The 20,948-nt window shown below is 38.4% G+C and overlaps 1 pseudogene; it reads right to left on the bottom strand.

Moving 5' to 3' along the window:
• LOC109021109 overlaps positions 1-19,882 on the bottom strand; it is a 28,459-nt pseudogene extending 8,577 nt beyond the window's left edge.
• Positions 19,883-20,948: the final 1,066 nt, after the last annotated feature.

The raw sequence follows: 20,948 nt of genomic DNA, 5'->3' as shown, positions 1-20,948 counted from the left end.
TTTTGCTCTAACCTGCTTGCTTTTCATTTTACTCAGAGTCAGTTTGATTCCTCTCTTTTTCTTCGCAAGATTTCTGCAAGAATCGTATTGCTTCTCATATATATCGATGACATTGAGATCACTCGCTCCGATACTGAGTTAATTAAGCAATTACAACAGCATCTCAAGGCCTCTTTTCACATGAAAGATCTTGGTCCCCTGCAGTATTTTCTTGGCCTTGAGGTACAACTTACTCCAACTGGTACGTTGTTACACTAGTACAAATACACGTAGGACGTTATTTCATTGGGTGGTCACCAATCAGGTAACTTTGTTTTTACTCCCTTGGAGGTAAATCTTAAGCTTGTATCGGATCCATCCTTGTATCGGCAGCTTGTTGGGAGTTTGAACTACTTGACGATTACTCGTCCTGACATTTCTTTTGTTGTATAGGAAGTTAGTCAAATTATACAGGCTTCCCGACATCTTCATTTAGCCGCTGTCCGTCGCATTATCCGATATCTAAAGGGCACCTCTACACGCAGGTTGTTCTTTCCTAAAAAATCTTCCTTACAGTTGGTGGGGTATAGTGATGCTGATTTTGCTGGATGTGTAGATACTCGTCGCTCTGTTACTGGCTGGTGCATGTTCCTAGGCAACGCATTCATTTCTTGGAAGAGTAAGAAGCAAGACAGAGTTTCCAAGTCCACTACTGAATTTGAGTATCATGCTGTATCTTCCACATGCTCTGAGATCACATGGCTTCGTTGGTTATTGGGTGAACTTGGTTTTCCTCAGCTACATCCCACTCATCTTCATGTTGATAATAACAGTGCTATTCAGATCGCCGCTAATCCTATTTTCCATGAGCGTATGAAACATATCGAAGTCGATTGCCATTCTATACATGAATCATTTGACAAACATGTGATTACACTCCCTCACATTTCCACTGAACATCAAACTGCAGACCTATTCACTAAAGCTCTTTCTCGGCACCGACATCAGTTCTTGGTTGAAAAATTGATGCTTCTTGATCCACCAGCATCAATTTGAGGGGGATGTTACAAAGATACTTTTACAGAGATACTTTCTATATCTAGATAGTATAGCAGATAAATAGATAACGTGTACAGTAAATAGACTCTTCGTGTACAGTAAATAGCAGCTGACGTGTATAGTAAGACTAGTAGCAATTAAGCACTGGAATGAGTGCTCGGTTGTAACCCTTTTCTATATAAATGAAGGAAAACAATGGAAAGAGGTATTTAGACCAATCTTGACAGTTTTCTATTTCTAGTTAGATGTTTCTCCTGTACAATTTGTTCTTTTGTGTTTTATTCAAAAATTTTAGAATTCTGTTTCTCTAGTAAGAAAAAAAACACGAGATGATTATTTAGTATCATACCAAAGAGTGCTTGATCAAGACTTCTGTTCTCAAGATATTCATAAACGAGGAGACGTTTATCTCCATCAATGCAGCATCCGTACAGTTTCACAAGATTGCGATGTTGTACAGCAGATATGGTATTAATCTCAGCAATAAACTGACTCCTCCCCTGTTGAGACGCAACTGAAAGTTGCTTCACGGCCACTACCCTCCCATCAGAAAGCGTACCCTATAATGTACCACAGTTAAACAAAAGAAAAAACAAGCCCTCCTTTGGTGAAGAATATTTAGAATCACTTAATTATTTTTAATATCGAATCGTCATTGTGTATTAAATGGCTATGTAATATTAAGAATGTTTACCTTGTAAACAGGTCCAAATCCTCCCTCTCCTAACTTATTAGAAGGTATAAATTCTTCTGTGGCGGATCTGAGCTCAGCATAACTATAAGTATTTGGTCTAGGACCAATACCAAGAAACTCTGCAAAGACAAACAAGGAAAGAGTAAGAAATAAAGGTTTTGTTGAAATAAATTTTTTTGATCGGTAAATAAGAATTTTATTAATGAGAAATAATAGGCATAGCCTAAGTACTCGGACAGGCTTTGTTGAAAGAACTACCATGCGCTTACCTTCCTCGTCATTGCTGTCTGATTTTCTTTTCATAAAACAAACTGCAACTATCAGTATTGAGCTAACAACTCCTACAGAGACTGCAATACCAACAACCAACCCTGTCCTGTTCTTCCCTTTTGAAGTACTTGGTGGAATTCCACTAACAGTAGGCTGGAAATCTGAGCAATAGAAGCCAATGATCAGTAGCAGTCAAAGGTAGAGACGAACATTATGCCATTTGAAATTGAATAGAGACCTGTAAATTATTACAAAGGAAAAGTCTACTTTGCCTTTTCAAATTGACATCTCAATTTGATCGTTGGTCAAATTTTTTTATTTATTTAATAATTAAAAAAGTTATTTTAAATATATTTGATGTATTTTTTTTTTATTTTTTAAATATATTTAAATATGTTAAAAAATATGAAAAAAAAAAGAAAAAAAAAATTAACGCTGGGCGGTAAGCCCAGCGGTCAAATTGGGACGGTATAGTAGCCGCATCCTGTTACAAATGGTACCTGAAATAGCACGGAGGGCCGAAATCATTGGGCCATAGTAACCTTGCACTGGTATGCAGCAGGTCTCTTTACCAGCCCAAAACAAATGAACTTCAAGGTAGTTCTCCGAAACAGTAGCATTGAAAACCTTTTCAAGTGCTCTATCAACACCACCTGCCTCCTTTGATATGTCAAAGTCTTTCTGTTGGAGACTCCCCTAAAAAAGCAACAGAGAGGGCATAGTGATATATCTATCTGAAAAATAATGCATTGAAGGTTTAGCATATAGAAACATTTTAGTGGTTCTACGTCAATGAGGGATAGTTTAGAGTTTTGCTTTATACAGTTCTTACCTGAATATAGATATCAAATACCCTCCTCCCTAGACTCTTCCAAGACTGTGAGCTTCGATCTGCAAAACCTGTTTCTGCAAATAGCATTCTTACAGTATATTTTCCATTCTCAAGACCCAGGCCATAGTACCTAAGTGATCCAGGGGATATTCTTGAATTCTGGAAAAGCTCTGGCGTAGTCGTCCCAGTTACTTGTGCGAAGGTATTTGCTACATAAGATGTATTTTGGCGGTCAGAGAACAGCCCCACATTGCTCACTGCCCATTTGTCAAATCTGGTTACATAGAACGAAGCTGCACCAAGAGAAGCATTTTCAGCCTCATACACCGTGCCATCAGCAGTTATCATTGCTCTGTCACCGCACTTGATTGAAAAGTTTGCATCTGTAAGATTCAAAATGAAAGCGTTGGTGTTGATGTATACATAGGTAAACCAAGGGGGGCTTGACCCTCTAGGAACCAGTTATAAGAAATCATTTCATTGACTGGGATACTCTTTTAAGATTAAAATAAGTAATAAAAAATCTCAGTTTCATGGTGGAGCTGAGATGATTGAAAATAATTCGAAGTGGTTCCAGTAATGTTGTCCCTAGAGAAGGAACTAAATTTATCGGACTCAAGTTGGAAGTTGAAGGAAAGCTATAACATATAGACGAAACACTAAAACTACTCTCTCAATAACGTGCTCCTCACTTCATTGTACATCTTCAGGCAGCAATGAGTATGTGGATAAATGTGTAATTTGAATCCTTCCCATGTTCTTCTGAAGTTCCTTCATACCTCTTTTGCATTTTTCCATCCAAGTCCAATTTGGTTATATACATGACATATATATATTATATATATATATATATATATATATTGGATGACGGGGAAACCACCTCACGACAAAGTCCTTAGGACTCACCCATGAAACCTAAACCTCTGGGGAGACTAGCACAGCAACCCCTGCCATGGCCTCCCACTTAAATTGCAGTTTAATCCCTCCTAGGGGGAACCAAACCTGTGACATAGGACTCATGCACGCAAGTTCACCCTTACTACTTGGGCTTCCCACGGGTGGGTTTAATATATATGGTACAACTAGAAGAGAAAAGAAAAGTATAATACAAATACTTTTACTTTTTCCATGAGTTGGTGAAATTACCAAGCAAAACAAGAAACCAGAGTACCAAAAAACTTACAACGTGGAGAATTCCTATTGCACAGAAAGCTCTTCTGTAGACAATTCAACCCTGGCAAAGTACTGCAAGCACAGAAAATGATAGATGCTCAATCTAGACAGAAATTTTATTGTAACACCCCGACCCTGAGGGTCCGGAGAGTTAACTCATAAAACTTGATAATGAACTCTAACAAGGCTAGAGTACTTCCAAATTCAAGAATTTATCCATTTTCCCAAACCTCAAATCGAACGTATATACTTCAATTAAATAAATCAAATAAACTCATCTATCCAATATTCAATCCAACAACCCAAATAAAATCAACTCTTCTTCATGTCTCAAATAACAACTAGAAATAATATAACATTAACATAAGTATCCATAAACCGTCTAAATCCATTGAAGCAAACTTAAGAAAGATAATTAACCTCCAACACCAACACTAATATCATGAGATACCCAACAACAAAACAATGCTAATCTTCTCCATAGACTCTAATACTGATCTTCAGCTGAGCCATCGATGTCATCTGAAATATTATGAAGATTAACGGGGTGAGTTATCAACAACTCAGTAAGCAGAGAGCATATACTAGCATGTAAACATGAGCATTTATAACATTTGATAAGCCGAACAGAACATTTACTTTCAGAATGTAGAAACAAAACTTGTACAAAAACATTAGAGCGAAATTTTCAGAAAAATGAACTTATTCCAAAAATAGAATCCGTTGACATTTCTAAACTGAAACATTATAATCTTATCTTCATTTAATATCACATCGGGACAATACCATGTTTAACCCCCGTGGTAGGGTTATAAACCACCATTATACCCGTGGCTGGGCCATATTCCATGTTTCACCCCCGTGGTAGGGTTATAAACCACCATTATACCCGTGGCTGGGCCATTTTCCATGTTTCACCCCCGTGGTAGGGTTATAAACCACCATTATACCCGTGGCTGGGCCATTTTCCATGTTTCACCCCCGTGGTAGGGTTATAAACCACCATTATACCCGTGGCTGGGCCATTTTCCATGTTTCACCCCCGTGGTAGGGTTATAAACCACCATTATACCCGTGGCTGGGCCTTAACAGAAACAGAACGGATTTCATCGAAAATCCGGTTACAATCATATACAGAATCAGAACATCATGCCAAGATTCTCAGATGATACCTCATATCAAAACAAAACATTGAAAGGCTTCAGATCATTTCACATGTTCGAGATAAACATAAACAAAATATTCTCATTTGTTCATAACAAAACTTCCAGATTTTCATATTCGCTCTTTTACATAGTTCAGAAATAAAGTACACAAAACTTGCTCATGTCTACACCAGTCATGACAGAAAATACTTTCTCATATATTGAATTTATGCATATGCAGAAAAAAAAGAACATCTGAGGTTGTTTTCAGATCATTTCTTTTCAAAAACAAACACGTTTATTCTCAAAGTCAACCTCATTTTATTTCTTTTATGCAAAACTAGTATATGAACCCCGCTTACCTGGACTTCTTAGCTTTTCAGAAATTTCTTCAAAAAATGTTGAGTCGACTAATAATCGTCACCTATAAAAAAATAATCACACAATTTCCGTAAGTTTTCAACCAATTACGGATTTCCATATTTAAGCCTAAGCTTCTAAAATAATCTATCTTAATTTCTCCAAACTTAAAAAATCTTCATAATCCCAAAGTATATCATTACTTCATAAAATCACCAATATCCACCACAACCCACATCATACACAAAACACCAATATTTAAACCCGAACAGCCAACAAATCTCATAGTCTAAACCAATCATACTAACAACTCCATCACCCAATCCAATCAACTCCGTTACTCCTCGGACTCAGTCCGGCAAAACCAACCAGCAATTAAAATACAGTGTAATGTGCTAGTGCAAAAATACATTAAATTCACGAGAATTCTTTGAAAAAAAATACTTACATTGCTATATAATGATTTCCGAAGGATCACGAAACTGAAAAAGGCGACGTCTGAGCAACACCACAGTGTAAAATACACTGTGGCCGTGGGTCACAAATACCCACTTTTCAACGGAGACAAACGAAGACCCCAAAATGATAGGGTAGGGCCTAGAGAGGTCGGTGAAGCCAATGGTGGTGGTGGTTTGCCGTGGATGACGGCGCAAATGGTGTTTTAAGGCCAAAAACGTACAAATCGTAAATGGACTTGGTGGGGCTTCACCGGTGACGGATCGGAGCTGGGGTTGGGTCCAAAGGGTTGCCAAGAGGTCAGGGATGAAGTGGTAGGAAGATGGTGGCCGGTGGTGGAACGACGGCGGCGCAGCGGCGCAAGGAATGCCGCGGCTTCGTGTGGTGCGTGGAGGCTAACGGCGGCGCGGCTGGGGCTGGAAATCGGAGAGGGAGGTCGCCGGCCGGTGGGGAGCACGATGGGGTGGGCGGTGTCGCGCACGGCGGCGCGACGGCGGTGGGCTGGGTGAGGAACGGTTGCACGGCGTGAGAGAGAGAGAGAAACGTCCGCGCGGCAGCAGGGGGGAGAAAAAGAAAAAGAAAGAAAGAAAAAAAAGAAGAAAAAGAAAAGAGAAAAGAGAAAAAAAATGTAGGGAAAGAAATAAGGTCCAAATCCTCAAATCTTGGGTCACAAAAAAAGATCCAACGGAAACGATTTTAAAACAGCAAGTAAAATAAAATAATTCAAACGTAATGATTAAAATGAAAATAAATAATTAAACCCCACAACAAGTTAATTTAATTTGAGAAGAAATTTAAACGCATAAAAATAATTAATTTAGAGAAAGCACTTCAAAAATAATTTTCACAGAATTAAAATCATAAAAATAACACAACTATAAATCCAACAATTTTAAAACAAGAGAATAAATTTTTGAATAAATAATAAAAATCCTTCAGTAAAAATTACACTAAAATACGGGGTGTTACATTTATCATCTGCAGAAGTGAAAAATTGCAGCTAATTTGGGATGGTAGGGCTCTTGTTCTTAAAAGCAATTTTTGTACATATCTTCAAAAACTATTTTCAGATAATTATTGTTGAAGACAGCCTATTCTCATAGAATATCAATGCAATGTGTTCCATATTCTTTTCTTGTTTTGGGACTGGATAACTGGAATGAGTATGATGTGTTTTTTAATCAGTGTGGAAATGTGCGTTACCATACATGAGGTGTACTATAAACCCAGGCCTTCTAAACTTTCTTCTTGTTTTCTGAAAACACAGAAGAAAGGTTTGTTCCTCCTATCGTTTCTTTCTTCTTTTTTTGTTTTCCTTTTTTCTCATTTCTGTATTCAATAATGGGTTTATAATGAATGAATAAGAGATACCATAATTCAATTACTCACCTTACGTTTGAGCTACCAAACGTGAAATTGTTGGCCACCAAGTTCCTGTATAATTCCATGAAAAGAACCTTATTATGTTTTTGTCTTCATGTACCTGTTGAGTGGGTCCAGCCCAAATCTCACTTAAGCCCATTAGGGCTCCTTCTTGCAATTATAAAAGGAAGATGACGTGCTTTACGGGTGGGTGCGTGAGAAAGTAACTAAAACAAAGAGAAAAAGAGGCAGACGGCGGCAAGTGAAAAGGAAAAAGGAAAAAGTTTTTTTTTGTTGTTTGGGTGTGGATTTATACAGGTATTTTTTTATACAGTAAAAATTAGAAATTTTTTTAAGTGGTGATTTTCTTTGGGTACTCTAGAGAGTTGTAGTATTCAAAATGGAGATCTCACAGGTATTATCAAACTAGTGGTTTGGGGTGAGATTATTATTTTCTTAGAGATTAATTATTGTTGTATTTTTCAATTTATTGAGAACTCAAGTTTTGGACATAAACTTGAGTATTGTAAATTCTATATTATTGTAGTGGATTTGATCGGAGTTGTCCCATGGTTTTTTTTCCCTCTACACTGGAGGGTTTTTCCATGTAAAAAATCTGCTGTGTTTTGTTTTGATTGTTTGCTTGTTTAAACACTCTAGTTATATGCTTGGATAATAGATTTAATTTTACAAGTGATAATATTACCCAACAAGTGGTATCAAAGCTTGGTTGTGTGGGTGTGGTGAACTTGCAAAAATTAAATGGAGAATACTTCGGGCACCACTCCTTGTGTATTTGTTGGCTATGGAGATGCAGAATTTGGCTAAAAGCTATGGGAATCAGAGAAGAAGAAAATCATCATAAGTAGAGATGTGATTTTCATAGAAAACCAAACATTGGCAGACTTTGAGAAAGTAGAGAAGCCCAAACAAGAAGCTGAAGGTGTTTCTAAACTTACACCTATCTCTTTGTCTCCAGAGAGTACCACTAATGGGGAAGAGATACAAGTTGAAGATCAAGGTGATGAGCCAGCAGCAGTTGATGAGAATGATGAAGTAGGGACAAAGAGTGTCGAGCAGGGAGAGCAGTCTACTCCACCAGAACCAAAGGTTAGGAGGTCTACAAGGGAGCATCGTCCATCAACTAGATATCCTGAGTCCGATTATGTTTTGATTACTGATGAGGGGGAGCTAGAAAGTTTTCAAGAAGTGAAAACTCATAAGGAACAACAAAAGTGGATGAATGCTATGGAGGAAGAGATGAATTCTTTACACAAGAATGGCACTTATGAGTTAGTGGAGCTCCCTGAAGCCAAAAAGGCTCTAGGAAACAAATGGTGTTCAAGTGTAAGAGTAATGATGGAAAGCTAGTAAAACACAAAGGTCGATTGGTGGTAAAAGGTTTCAATCAAAGGAAGGGAATAGAGAAGCTGGAGTTTTGTGCTAGATCAGCTTGCTTGGACTCTAACTGAGATGTTAGATTATAATCTCCTCTTATGATGGGCTGGAGAGGGAGACGGCGCAACAAGTGAAAAGCAAAAAGTTTTCTTTTGTCGTTTGGGTGTGGATTTCACACAGATATTTCTCTACACAGTAAAAATTGAGAATTTCTCTAAGTGGTGTTTCTCTTTGGGTACTCTAGAGAGTTGTAGTATTCAAAATGGGGATCTCCCAGGCATTATCAAATTAGTGGTTTGGGGTGAGATTATTGTTTTCTTAGAGATTAATTATTGTTGTATTTTCCAATTTGTTGAGAACTCAAGTTTTGGGTATAAACTTGAGTATTGTAAACTCTATATTATTATAGTGGATTTGATCGGAGTTGCCCTATGGTTTTTTTTCCCTCTTAACTGGAGGGTTTTTCCACGTAAAATATCTGCTGTGTTTTGTTTTGATTGTTTGCTTGTTTAATCACTCTAGTTATATGCTTGGATAATAGATTTAATTTTGCAAGTGATAATATTACCCAACAGTACCAGCCAAACCCAACATGCGCACACATGCATAGAGAGAGAGAGAGAGAGAGAGAGAGAGAAAGAGATGTCACTGCAGGGATTCAAGCATTCAAAACAAGTGGAATGTTTAAAATAACTATCTGGAAACCCAATGATAGGCGGACAAGCATGAGATTATTTAATACTTGTATAATTGGTTAATTAAAATATGTAGTTGATTCTTTACATTTGTTCAAGAAAGATTATGCAAGTGATGCTTGAGAAAAGATAGAAAAGAAGCTCTATATGAGCACCAGAATACCTAATGTTTCAAAGCAAAATGTTAGAGCCAGCAAAATTTTTGTGAGAAAAGATGTATAAGAATAAGAGACATACAGTTGTAAACCAGAGGTAGTTACCCAACTCGGAAAGCTTCCTGATATATCATTGTAAGATAAATCTCTGCATCCAAAATCATATTAATAGGAATGAATAAGTAAAAAAATTAGAAAAGCAATTAGATTGATTCCATGCTATCACATGGAAGATGTCCTCTTTCCTCGCATTTATTAAGGAGATATTCAATAGGTCATATAGGAAACTTAGCATGAGATGCATCTACTTATCCAAAGAAACAAAGGGATGGATTTATCCAAACTTAGCATGAGAATGCTTATGAGTGTCCAGTCACAGCAAACTACAACATTCTATATAGATTTTGAACAGATTTTCCTTCCGGTGAAATATATTTTTAAAACAGCCACATTGTCATGAAGCATGCCTAGGACACTCGTGATATTACAAGGATATTTAAATTGAAGATGAGATGGAAGTACATTGACTGCCAATGAAATTCCAATAATGATCTCCCAGGACCTATTATAGACATGAAACCGATCAGAGATGTAGCAATGGAATCTCCAGCATTTTTATGGTAATCCTTGATAATCGAATAAAAATAAAGCCGCAGTTTTTTCTTTTATTTCTTGCTTTTTATTGTATAATAAGCAATTGAGCCTTCACAGAGCCTGACTGCCACTCTCTCTCTCTCTCTCTCTCTCTCTCTCTCTCTCTCTCTTCCCCCTTTCTCGACAGCTCTAATACACTAGTTATGACTTAGACCGATGCACCATGCTTTCCGTAACAGACCCCACCCTTGACAAGTCTCTTTCTCCCCCCATCAGTCCCCCCTTCTCTCTCACACACACACGCACACACACATTTCTCTTGTTTTTTTATATACGAAAATGCTGAATACAACCGACTGGGGTAACCGTCGTATAACCATGTCCCAGGTGGCTTAATGAAACGAAATGTTTCATTTGAGATATGCATTCCTCGAATACACTTTGCCTGTTATCTCCTTCTCCCTTTTCCCCTTCTCCCGTCCACTTTGCTTGCTTCTCCTCTTATCTTTCTCCATCTACCCTTCTCCATCTCCATCTTCGCAAGATCCTCTGAGTTTCGTCTAGTCTGACGAGTTTCCCTTTTCCTCCTTCCTCCTCAAGATCTGATTTTGTCTCCTCAAGTTTCACAAGTATGTTTTCTCTTCAACCCACGAAGCCTTATTTTCCCCCCTTCAAGCCACAAGCAATCGAATAAAATAGAGAACTTAGTTTCACAAGTCTATTTTCTCTGTTAATGTATGTATTATTGTGTTTGTATTGAAACTTCCCCTGTTTTTGTTTTTGTGCTAACCAGCTTTTGACTACCTGCATCAACTAGTTTGAGTACACATATGTCCCGTGTCAAAGTGACGACTTTCTAGATATCTTGAGCGTTTCCGAATATTTTCTGGATTTGGGTAGTCATTGAGTTGACGATCACAAAGAAATAAAGCGTACCCATGTGAGATTTGGTGTTTTTTCTCATTTGGGTCTGCTTAATTAGGTCGATATCTCATGGAATCAGTAAAGTTCGATGAACTGAGGTTAGTGTTATGCTGGTCTTTGGGTTGTCTATTGCAATGGATTGATGGTCTTTGAAGGTGTTTCAAAATGGATACAAAGGAAGATGCCGAAGTACAAGATGAGCTGCCGTCATCACCGATGTTGGTATTACATAGTATTTCGAGGGGTTCGATTATTGAGGAACATCAACTGTTAACACATGCACGGGGCTAGGAATTGGTAAAAGTTATCACATGTGCTTGCCGTGTGTTCTTAGTCATTTGCAACTAAAGTTGCTTTTGTTTATTTATTTATTCTAGAATGGGCACTTTGATCACTGCCACAATTTTGCTGTTCTTATTGTCTGCGCAACGTGTAATAAAGCAGGTATTTCTAAGTTTTGTGTTGCCCATGGTGGTGGAAAGAGATGTGCGTTGCCAGGCTGCACAAAGAGTGCACGTGGCCGCACTGATTGCACGTGGCCACACTGGAGCAGGAGACAAACATGGGAGGCATGATTGCATCGGGACTGTTCTAGGGCATTGTGACTGGTGCTTCAATGGTAGGGAGCAGCAGTAGGTTTGGAAACAGTAGTTCTTTATCCAGAGTCAGTGTTGCACCTACCAGGATTGAGTTGTTGCAAAGGCCGTCAAAAAGAGCACATCCCATACCCTTGCAGGTATTGGTTCCTCTATGCAATGAGTCCAGACCCAGAAGCGAACTTCTAAAATCTGAAATCTCAACTTTCCCTCCATTCTGTTTTGTTTTTTTTAATATATTAGCCACTTCAGCCACCGTTCCCCCACGATTTCGTGGGTCGCTTGCATGTAGCACTGCTGTTTTATATATACCTCTCCATGCTTCACACTTAAATACAATCACCTAGACCCCAAAATGCAATCTGGGTCATCTATAGATCAACCCATAGATGAGTCGGTCAGGAATGGCGTATAAACCACTGATATGATCTAAACCAGACTCACTCTAATCTTGGCATTTCTCAATGAATTGAACCATATCAGGTACAAAGGCCAAAGTTTTCAGACTAATTGAGCTAATTTTAGGTTCATTTCAATTATATTGAGGTGTACAGAAGGAATATTAAAGTTAAAGTTTCAATTATGCATGATTCTGGGAACTTATTGGTCCAATCAAGTTTTCTGCAAATTAATTGCGCTACTACAAGAAAAACATCTAAAAATTTAAGCTTGAATTCTCAATTAAATTCGGTTGTGATTGTATTGAGAATAGTTGAGAATTATGTTTTCAGCTTGCACTTAATGTAGTGTTTATGAGATCACATATCGCATTGTCAATTACTATGAGAATGTGCTCTCTGAACAATTTTCTTGGAGATGGCAATTGGATGGGCTTGCTTTTGACGTCCTTGATTCACATGAAATGGAACAACTCGAAAGGCCATTTGACAAGCTAGAGCTCAGGCAAGTATTAAAACGCATGGGTCCATGTCCAGACGGCTTCTCTATGGATTTTTTTTTCAAACAAGCTAGGAAGTGCTTAAAGAAGACATCATGGGGGTCTTCAATGAGTTCCATGAAAATGGAAGGTTTGGAAAAATCCTTGATGCAACTTTCATAGCGCTTATACCAAAAGAGTTAGGCGTTGTAGAGGTAAAAGTTTATCATCCCATTAGCTTGGTCAGTGAGTTGTACAAAATTCTCTCCAAAGTATTAGCGAATCAGTTGAGTAAGGTGTTGGAGAAGTTAATATCGAAGCCTCATAATGCCTTTGTCAAAGGTAGGCAAATCCTTGACTCAGTGCTTATTGCCAACGAATATTTGGATAAGAGACTCAAGTAGGGAGAGTCGGGGCTTTTGTGCAAGCTGGATATGGAAAAAGCTTATGATCATGTCAACTGGAGATTCTTACTATACATGCTCAAGAGATGTGGTTTTGGTACGAAATGGTGTACATGGATCCATCATTGTATCTCTATGCACAAATTGTTTCTCTATATTGGTGAATGGCACGCCAAAAGGCTTCTTTAAAAGCTCACGATGATTGACACAATGTGACCATTTATCTCCACTACTCTTTGTTTTTGTGACGGAAGCTTTTAGTAAGATGATTTTAGGTGTCATGGAGGGTGGGTTTATATTTAGATTCTTATTGGGGGAGGCAAGTACTGGCTCGCTCAACATATCTAATCTATTATTTTTCGATGATACGTTAGTTTTTCGTGGGGCCAGCCATGATCAAAGTCGAGCTTTGAGGGCTCTTCTATTATGCTTTGAAGTTGTATCAGGCTTGAAAGGTGAACTTGGCCAAATCAGAAGTAGTGTCAGTGAGGGATGTTCCTAATGTGGAGAGTATGGGTTCCATTTTGGGATGTAAGATATCTCAGCTGCCCATAAAATATCTTGGCCTCCCGTTGGGTGCAACGTTCAAATCAAAATCTATTTGGATGATGTTCTAGAAAAAATGGAGATGAATTAGCTAGTTGGAAGGGGATGTATTTATCGAAAGGTGATAGGGTCACCTTAATCAAAAGTGTTGTTTCCAATTTGCCAACTTCTTTCCTCTCATTATTTCCGCTCCCCACCAAGGTGGCTCATCCTATGGAGAAACTCCAGTGGGACTTCTCGGAGGGGGGGAATAAATGAAGAGTTTAAATTTCACTTGGTGAAATGGGCAACAATATGCTCTCCCATCAAATGAGGTTTGGGTATTCAAAACTTGAAATCTTTCAACATAGCCTTGTTTGGTAAATGGCGATGGAGATATCACTACAAACAAGGGGCCTTGTGGAGAATTTTTATCAAATTGAAGCATGAGGAACCATGGGGAGGATGGTGCTCTAGTGAGGTGGGTGGGCCTTATGGAGTGGGGCATATTAGAAGAGGTTGGGATATATATGCAAGTAATATCCATTTTACTATGGGTAACGGAGCCAATGTCAAATTTTGGCATGATGTATGGTGCGGCGATAAGGCACTCAAGGAAACTTATCCACAAGTTTATGGTTTAGCAAGAATGAAAGAAGCCTCAATTGCAGACCTATTAATCATCTCCAATTGTATTCCCCAATGGAATGTTACATTCCTCATATATGCACAAGATCGGAGGAGTTGAAGGCAAGATTTTTTGGTGCCCCTCTAAGAAGTTAATATTCACATTACGCTCTTTCTACCGAGTGACGATCAATCACAACACAAATCCATTCCCATTGAAGAGCATCTGGAAGACAAAGGCACCTCTAAAAGCAACATTTTTTTATGGACGGCTTCCTTGGGGAAGATCCTCACTCTAGACAATTTGAGGAAAGGTCGAATCATAATCATGGATTAGTGTTGTATGTGCAAGAAGAGTGGAGAGTCCGTTGACCATCTACTACAGTGTGAGATTGCCATGACTTAGTGGAATGAAGTCTTCGCTCGGTTGGGATTAGCTTGGGTGATGCCACAAGGGTAAGCGACTCCCTAGCTTCTTGGAGAGGCATTCAGGGCAACTCTCAAATTTCATCAATGTGGAAGATGGTCCCAATATGCCTATGGTGGTGCATTTGGAGGGGGAGGAATGAAAGATGTTTTGAAGATCAAGAGCGATCAATGGATGAGCTTAGAAACTTATTTTTCAATACATTACTTCATTGGTCGATTGTAATTGATTTTCATGGCATGACCTTTCATGAATTACTTGTATCACTAAACTAGCACGCTTAGGCATCACTCTTGTACATATCCTGTATACTTGGGCTCTTGCCTACTATTTTGATCAATAAAAACTAGTTTACCGATAAAGAGAAAAAATAATGTAGGGTTTAAGTTGTTGTATCTCCAAATTCATATCATAGATAAGTTCGATCTGAGATTTGTATTATTAAAACTAAAGTTTAATTGTAATTTAAGGCTTTCATTTATCTGGTTTTCGCCTTGTCAAATTGAGTGTGCAAGCTGTAATTGAGACCTCCCTATGAAAAAAAAAAAATTAAAAACTTTGGTCAATTGTGGGGCTGAGTAATATGACCCTCTAATTATCGTGTCAGTCTTGATAGTCTATCCATTCTTTGTAAGTCCCTATTTGAGTTCATTTAAGACACTTGAAGGAAATCTTGGATCCTCTTGCAAGTTGCTAAGTACGTAAGTAGCTAGCTAATGTATTTTAACTGTGGATATTTGTGGCATGGAAGGCATCTCTTTGTCTTTGGTTAATGCCTATTTTTGAAATCTCCATGAAACTAAGTTCTTTTTGGTTTACTGCCTAATGTATTAAGCAATTCATGAAATTAATCTTACTTTAAGAAGCTTAACACTACATTGTTGCAACAACTCAAATTGGGTTCTCACCTTGCAAAAGAAATTTGCCATTGTTCTTTTGATAATTCACATATTATTTCATGTTTTCTAAGTTGTTCCTATCATGAGTTTTCATCTGTATTTTGAGGTTTATCAGGCAGGAGAAATTTTTTATGCACTTGCTCGTTTTTGTTGGTAGTGTTTTTGCGTTATAAACTCTAGGGGCATTAGAATCCAAATTTGCTGTTAAGTAACAAATCTTGGAGAGCATTTTAGTGGTTGGAGTAAATTACATTTGACATTTCTAGTACAATCTTTGGTGATACATTATTTTGATAGCCTGATGTTCTAACAAGCAAGGTTTTAGCATGCACCATGCCTGACATTTAAGTTTGATTTTTTTTTTGTAGCCACCTAAAATAGAACTATACCACCTTATATAGTAATAACTCATTTGAAGGCAGTACACTTGTGACTTCTATGACATTAAGACTCACATATTTTGAAGCATTTCACTTTTTTGGCTAGGAAGCGGTCCAGAAAGACTGTTGTTTCCAAGAAACCTGCCATTGCGATATGGTGGAAGAAAAGAGAAAGAAAAGGCAAAACATCATGAAGTGAGAAAAGGTCATACCAAAAAAATCAATTATAGCTGTATGAGTAAATATCTTAAAGCAAGGGAAGATAGAGCGTGTATGGTTTTTACAAGTATGTAAGAGAACTCATATTGAACAAAGCACTGGGTATTCGGCCTGTTAAGTTGTTGAAACTCAAATCCCTGCATTTTAAATAGCCAAATTAATGAAAGCTAACTCCAGTAATTTTTTTTTTTTTTATCAGTAACTCCAATAATGAAGCTGACGTTTCAATCATAAACTCAGGAGCTTACAATATTTGTAGACTTTGGTGTTCTCCAATATTAGAAGGAATAGTTCCACCGATCAGGGCATTCCTCAGAACTCTTAGGTGTCAAAAAAGAAAATGGAGTAGCTAATGGTTAACACGATAAGACTAAATGCGCAACTCGAAAAAAATGCATATATTTGTAGTGTGCGGAGTAGCATGCTCACTTACAAATCTGTTAAGTTCTTCAAGCTAGTTATGAAATCAAGGGAAGAGCTCACATTGTATAAATCACTGATCCGTCTGGACAATTATACCCAAACATTACCGAAGTTAGTCTTTTCTTCCCTTGTTAAAGTGGGAAGTGAGAGAGAAATAGAGAGAGAGACGGAGCCTGAATCAGCAACAAATATTTACTCACAGAGAGTTCAGTGAGATCAACATAGAAAAACTAGATGGTATTGGACCTTCAAACGAGTTCCCTTGAAATCTCCTACAGAAACAATTGGATGACTTGTCAAGAAGACCAATATCTATCACAGAAATACAGGTTACTTTCATAATAATGAACTAGAAGATGAAATAAAAAGATCTTTTTTTATTGCTTACAATTGCTTAAGTCTTGTCCAATTACCAACAAATTCAGGTATTTTTCCACTCAAAGGAGTGTCAGATGCCCACCTGAAATTAAAAAAAGCTCACTGATAGTAAGGCAACCACAAGATGGTATAGGGAGGGGGGGCAGCTTAAAACATATAGAGTGAGAGTAGCAGTCCTGCTTACAGAACTTCCATGTTTTGAAGCTTAGCAAATGTTGAGGGAAATTCACCACCCAACCCACCACTATTTATATAACTGTAATACGAAGCAATGTATACACTATCATCATCTGAAATGTTGAAACATGCAATTTTCGTAGAAAAAAAATTAAAAAGAATAAATGTTAGAACTTACAGTTCCCGTAGTTTGACCAAATTACCAAGTTCTGGAGGGAGAGTTCCAGAGAAATTGTTATGGCCAATAGACCTGCATAATATATATACAAAGAGTTACTGGAATGAATAAGAAACGAAGTAAATTTCTTACATCGTTATTTCAAGTAAAGTTCATTTCTGCATTATTAAAGCATATTTTCCTGCCATTAGAAAAGTTATAGCAATCCTCTCGAACACATGATGTTTCTTAATGCTTTCATTGAACATTTTATAGTTGGATGTTTTCCGGTAATTATCATTCAAAGATCTGTGGAAGTTATCAGCATCAGCATTAATTCATTTTAGCCTAAATAAAGCATTAATTCATTCATTGTCCATGTACATCCCAGAGTCAAGAGTTTTGAATCACTTGAACCTTTCCAAAACCCATCACCGTCCTATGTGGGCATGTCAAAAGGGAAGGGGAGTTGATTACCCCCAAGAAAAATAAAAAAAGTGAACCATCCTTTCAGGACTAGAAGCAACTTGATTTAAGAGGCCATCAAGTAATTTATGTACATTTGGGTGGTAGAAACATTTTCAAGTAAAGAAGTCTTTCCCCTTCTTCCTTTTTTCTCCCCTTGGGGTGAGTGAGTTTAATTTACAACTATTATTAAGCAACTGGTCACTTGAGCAAGGCCTGGCTGGCAAACATCCCCCTACCCCCTTTCCCATCTTCCAGGAGCAAACTTCATTATAGCAGTACAAATGCTATTGCCAACAGCTAGCATTAGAGAAAGCAGTGAGAATCTAAGAACGCAAGCAAAAGGAAATAAAACAAGCACCAAGGGATGCCATCGAGTAAGAGGAAGCATGCCTGAGCTAACAAAAGGCAAGATCAAAAGAATTAGATGTCTAAAAGGCAAATTGAAAGCATTTTCAGACAGGTAGTTACAAAGACCTAGAGGACCAAGAAAAGTCTAGTTTATTTATTTATTTATTTTTAGATGAGTAAGGAAAACCTAGTTTACTCATAATAAACATGGCTTCTTCTTCTAGGATGAGTTTAAGCAACCAATGAAATGGCAGGATAGGGTGGAGGATCCGTAGGTTTTTGTGAAAGGGTCGTCTCATCATGTTATTGCTGAAAAGAAAAACAAAATTCATCCATTTGACGTTGAGACATCCACACTTCCATTGTTTGTAAGGGAAGACTAATTGTATGTCGATTGAGAGCTGTATGAGCAGTAACGTCCACGTAGGACTATGTGAGAAGGGAGGTGGTCAGAAATGGCCTTCTTGTACTTCACTACCGTCAACCTTAAACTAGCAAGAAAGCTACCTGCCCAGATTTATACTTAAAGGTTGGGAGGGAGCGGGATGGCTTTGTCTATTCTAAGAATGGGCTGGAGGAGTCTAGGTATGAGCCGAGTCCTATTTGCTTGTTGCCTTCGGGACCAAATTGTCAATAGGATCGGCAGATTCTATGATTGGAAGATTCTATCCATATCTTTCTTACCTTATTTACATCAGCTGTACATATTAGTTTCCCTTTCTTAGCTTTGCCGTGTATAGCTCTAACTATATAGTACGTGTATAGCTAGTTTTCCATATATAGAGTTTCCATGTATAGCTACCAAACTTTTCTATTTAATGGAATTCTCACAATGGTGAGAGGCATTCGGTCAATGTAACGCCCCAATGGAATGCCCAAACCATATGGCCTATACTGCAAAAGGACTAGTCAATGATACAATTAGAGCCTCATTGGAACCTTATAAAGAGCAAGAACTTTTCATTCCCAAGCAATGTGGGATCACATACACCACCTACCTTTATCCATATCATATGGGGTATCACAATCTACCCCCCTTAAATTTCTGACGTTCTTGTCGGGCCTGTCCATTGTAGGTGGCACGGCTCAAGTCCCACATTTCTGGTTGGGATAGTCTCTGATACCATTTGAAACACCCCAATGGAAGGCTCAAACCACATGGCCTATACTCCAAAAGGACTAGTCAATGATACAATTAGAGCTCCATTGGAACCTTATAAAGAGCAAGAACTTCTCATTCCCAAACAATGTGGGATCTCATACACCACCTACTCTTATCCATATCATATGGCGTATCACAAGTATTGCTTTTCACCCTCAGACAGATGGACAGTCAGAAAGAACTATTCAGATTTTAGAAGACATGTTAAGGGCGTGTGTGATGGATTTTAAGGGAATTTGGATGCGACATTTACCATTAGTTGAGTTTGCTTATAATAATTGTTTTCAGGCTAGCATTGGGATGGCACCCTACGAGGTTTTGTATGGCAGAAGATGTAGATCTCCATTGTATTGGGATGAAGTAGGTGAAAGGAAACTTATAGGGCCAGAGATTATTCAACAGACCACTGAGAAGATAGATACCATTCGGGTTAGAATGAAAGCAGCTCAAAGCCGACAGAAAAGTTATGCAGATAAACGCCGCCGCCAGTTAGAGTTTGAGGTTGGAAATAAGGTATTTTTGAGGATTGCACCGATGAAAGGAGTTATGAGATTCGAAAAGAAGGGTAAGTTGAGCCCTAGATATATTGGACCGTTTGAGATTCTTGATCAGATTGGACCAGTGGCTTACAGGGTGGCTCTACCACCGGCATTCTCGGGAGTGCATAACGTGTTCCATGTGTTTATGTTGAGGAAGTACATCCATGATCCTACCCACATTATAGATCATGAACCCCTTCAGATTCAAAAGGATATGACCTACACCGAGGAACTAGTGCGAATTTTGGACAGGAAAGAGCAAGTGTTACGAACTCGAACTATTCCGTTGGTTAAAGTTTTGTGGAATAATCATGCTATCAGTGAAGCATCTTGGGAATTCGAGGAAGAGATGCGAGTTAAGTATCCTCACTTGTTCGAAGGAAATTCTTATAGCTTGTAGTAAATTCCGAGGACGGAATTTTTGTAAGGGGAGGAGGATGTAAGGCCCAGTTTTCTTCTTGTGTGTGAGACCGGTTCGTGCTCGAGGGCCTAGCCCTTTTCCTTGGAGGTGTGCGAACGGCGTCGTTTGGGGGTAAGTTTTCTCTTGTTTTCCCCCTGATTCTTTCTCCCCCACTTTCTCGTCGGTTTCTTTTCTTTTTCTTCTTCTTCTGGGTTCCCTCGCGTAGACGCACTCTCTCACAGGTAACCCATTTTCACCGACCGCATCTCCTTGTTTTCATTTGGTTGTTTTTGTGCGTTTGAATCACATGGCCTAAATCTCCTCATTTTCAATTTTTCCCTCCATTGCAGCAAATCACTGTGTTTCTCCCTATCGTGTACCTCTGTTTTCGATAGCTGGTTTTTCCCTCTGCATACATGGCTCTTCCTCTTCCACTTGGTAATTTTTCTGCCTAGGTATCTCCTCCTCCCTCTCTTTTAGTCTGCAATTATGACCCTGAATAACATCCTCCTAGCCGACCCCCTCTTTCTCTTTTAGTTTCTTTTATTTTTTCTAGTTTTCCCTCTCTCTTACTCTGTTTTTCTCCGCATTTTACTTGGAGTTGCAGTGGCAATCTCTGTGAGTGACGTTGAGGCCTGTTGAACGAAGTTGGGTGGAAAACAAATATTGTGACTGGTTGCCGAGAGCTTCTTCAGTGGTCCGTGAGTTGGTGGTTTTTCTTTCGGTTCGCCTTGTGTGTGTTGTGTTGCAGTGCAGTGAGTTCTTAATCTTCTCGGTTTCACTTAAATGTTGAGCATTCATTGTAAGTTTTTCACTTTGTTGAGTATTTTATAAATTTTGGTTTGT

The sequence above is a fragment of the Juglans regia genome, chromosome 3 (assembly GCF_001411555.2).
Source record: "Juglans regia cultivar Chandler chromosome 3, Walnut 2.0, whole genome shotgun sequence".
In the NCBI taxonomy this organism is placed as follows: domain Eukaryota; kingdom Viridiplantae; phylum Streptophyta; class Magnoliopsida; order Fagales; family Juglandaceae; genus Juglans; species Juglans regia.
Note: the sequence above shows the minus strand (reverse complement) of the source record. Positions and strands in the feature narration are given on the sequence as shown.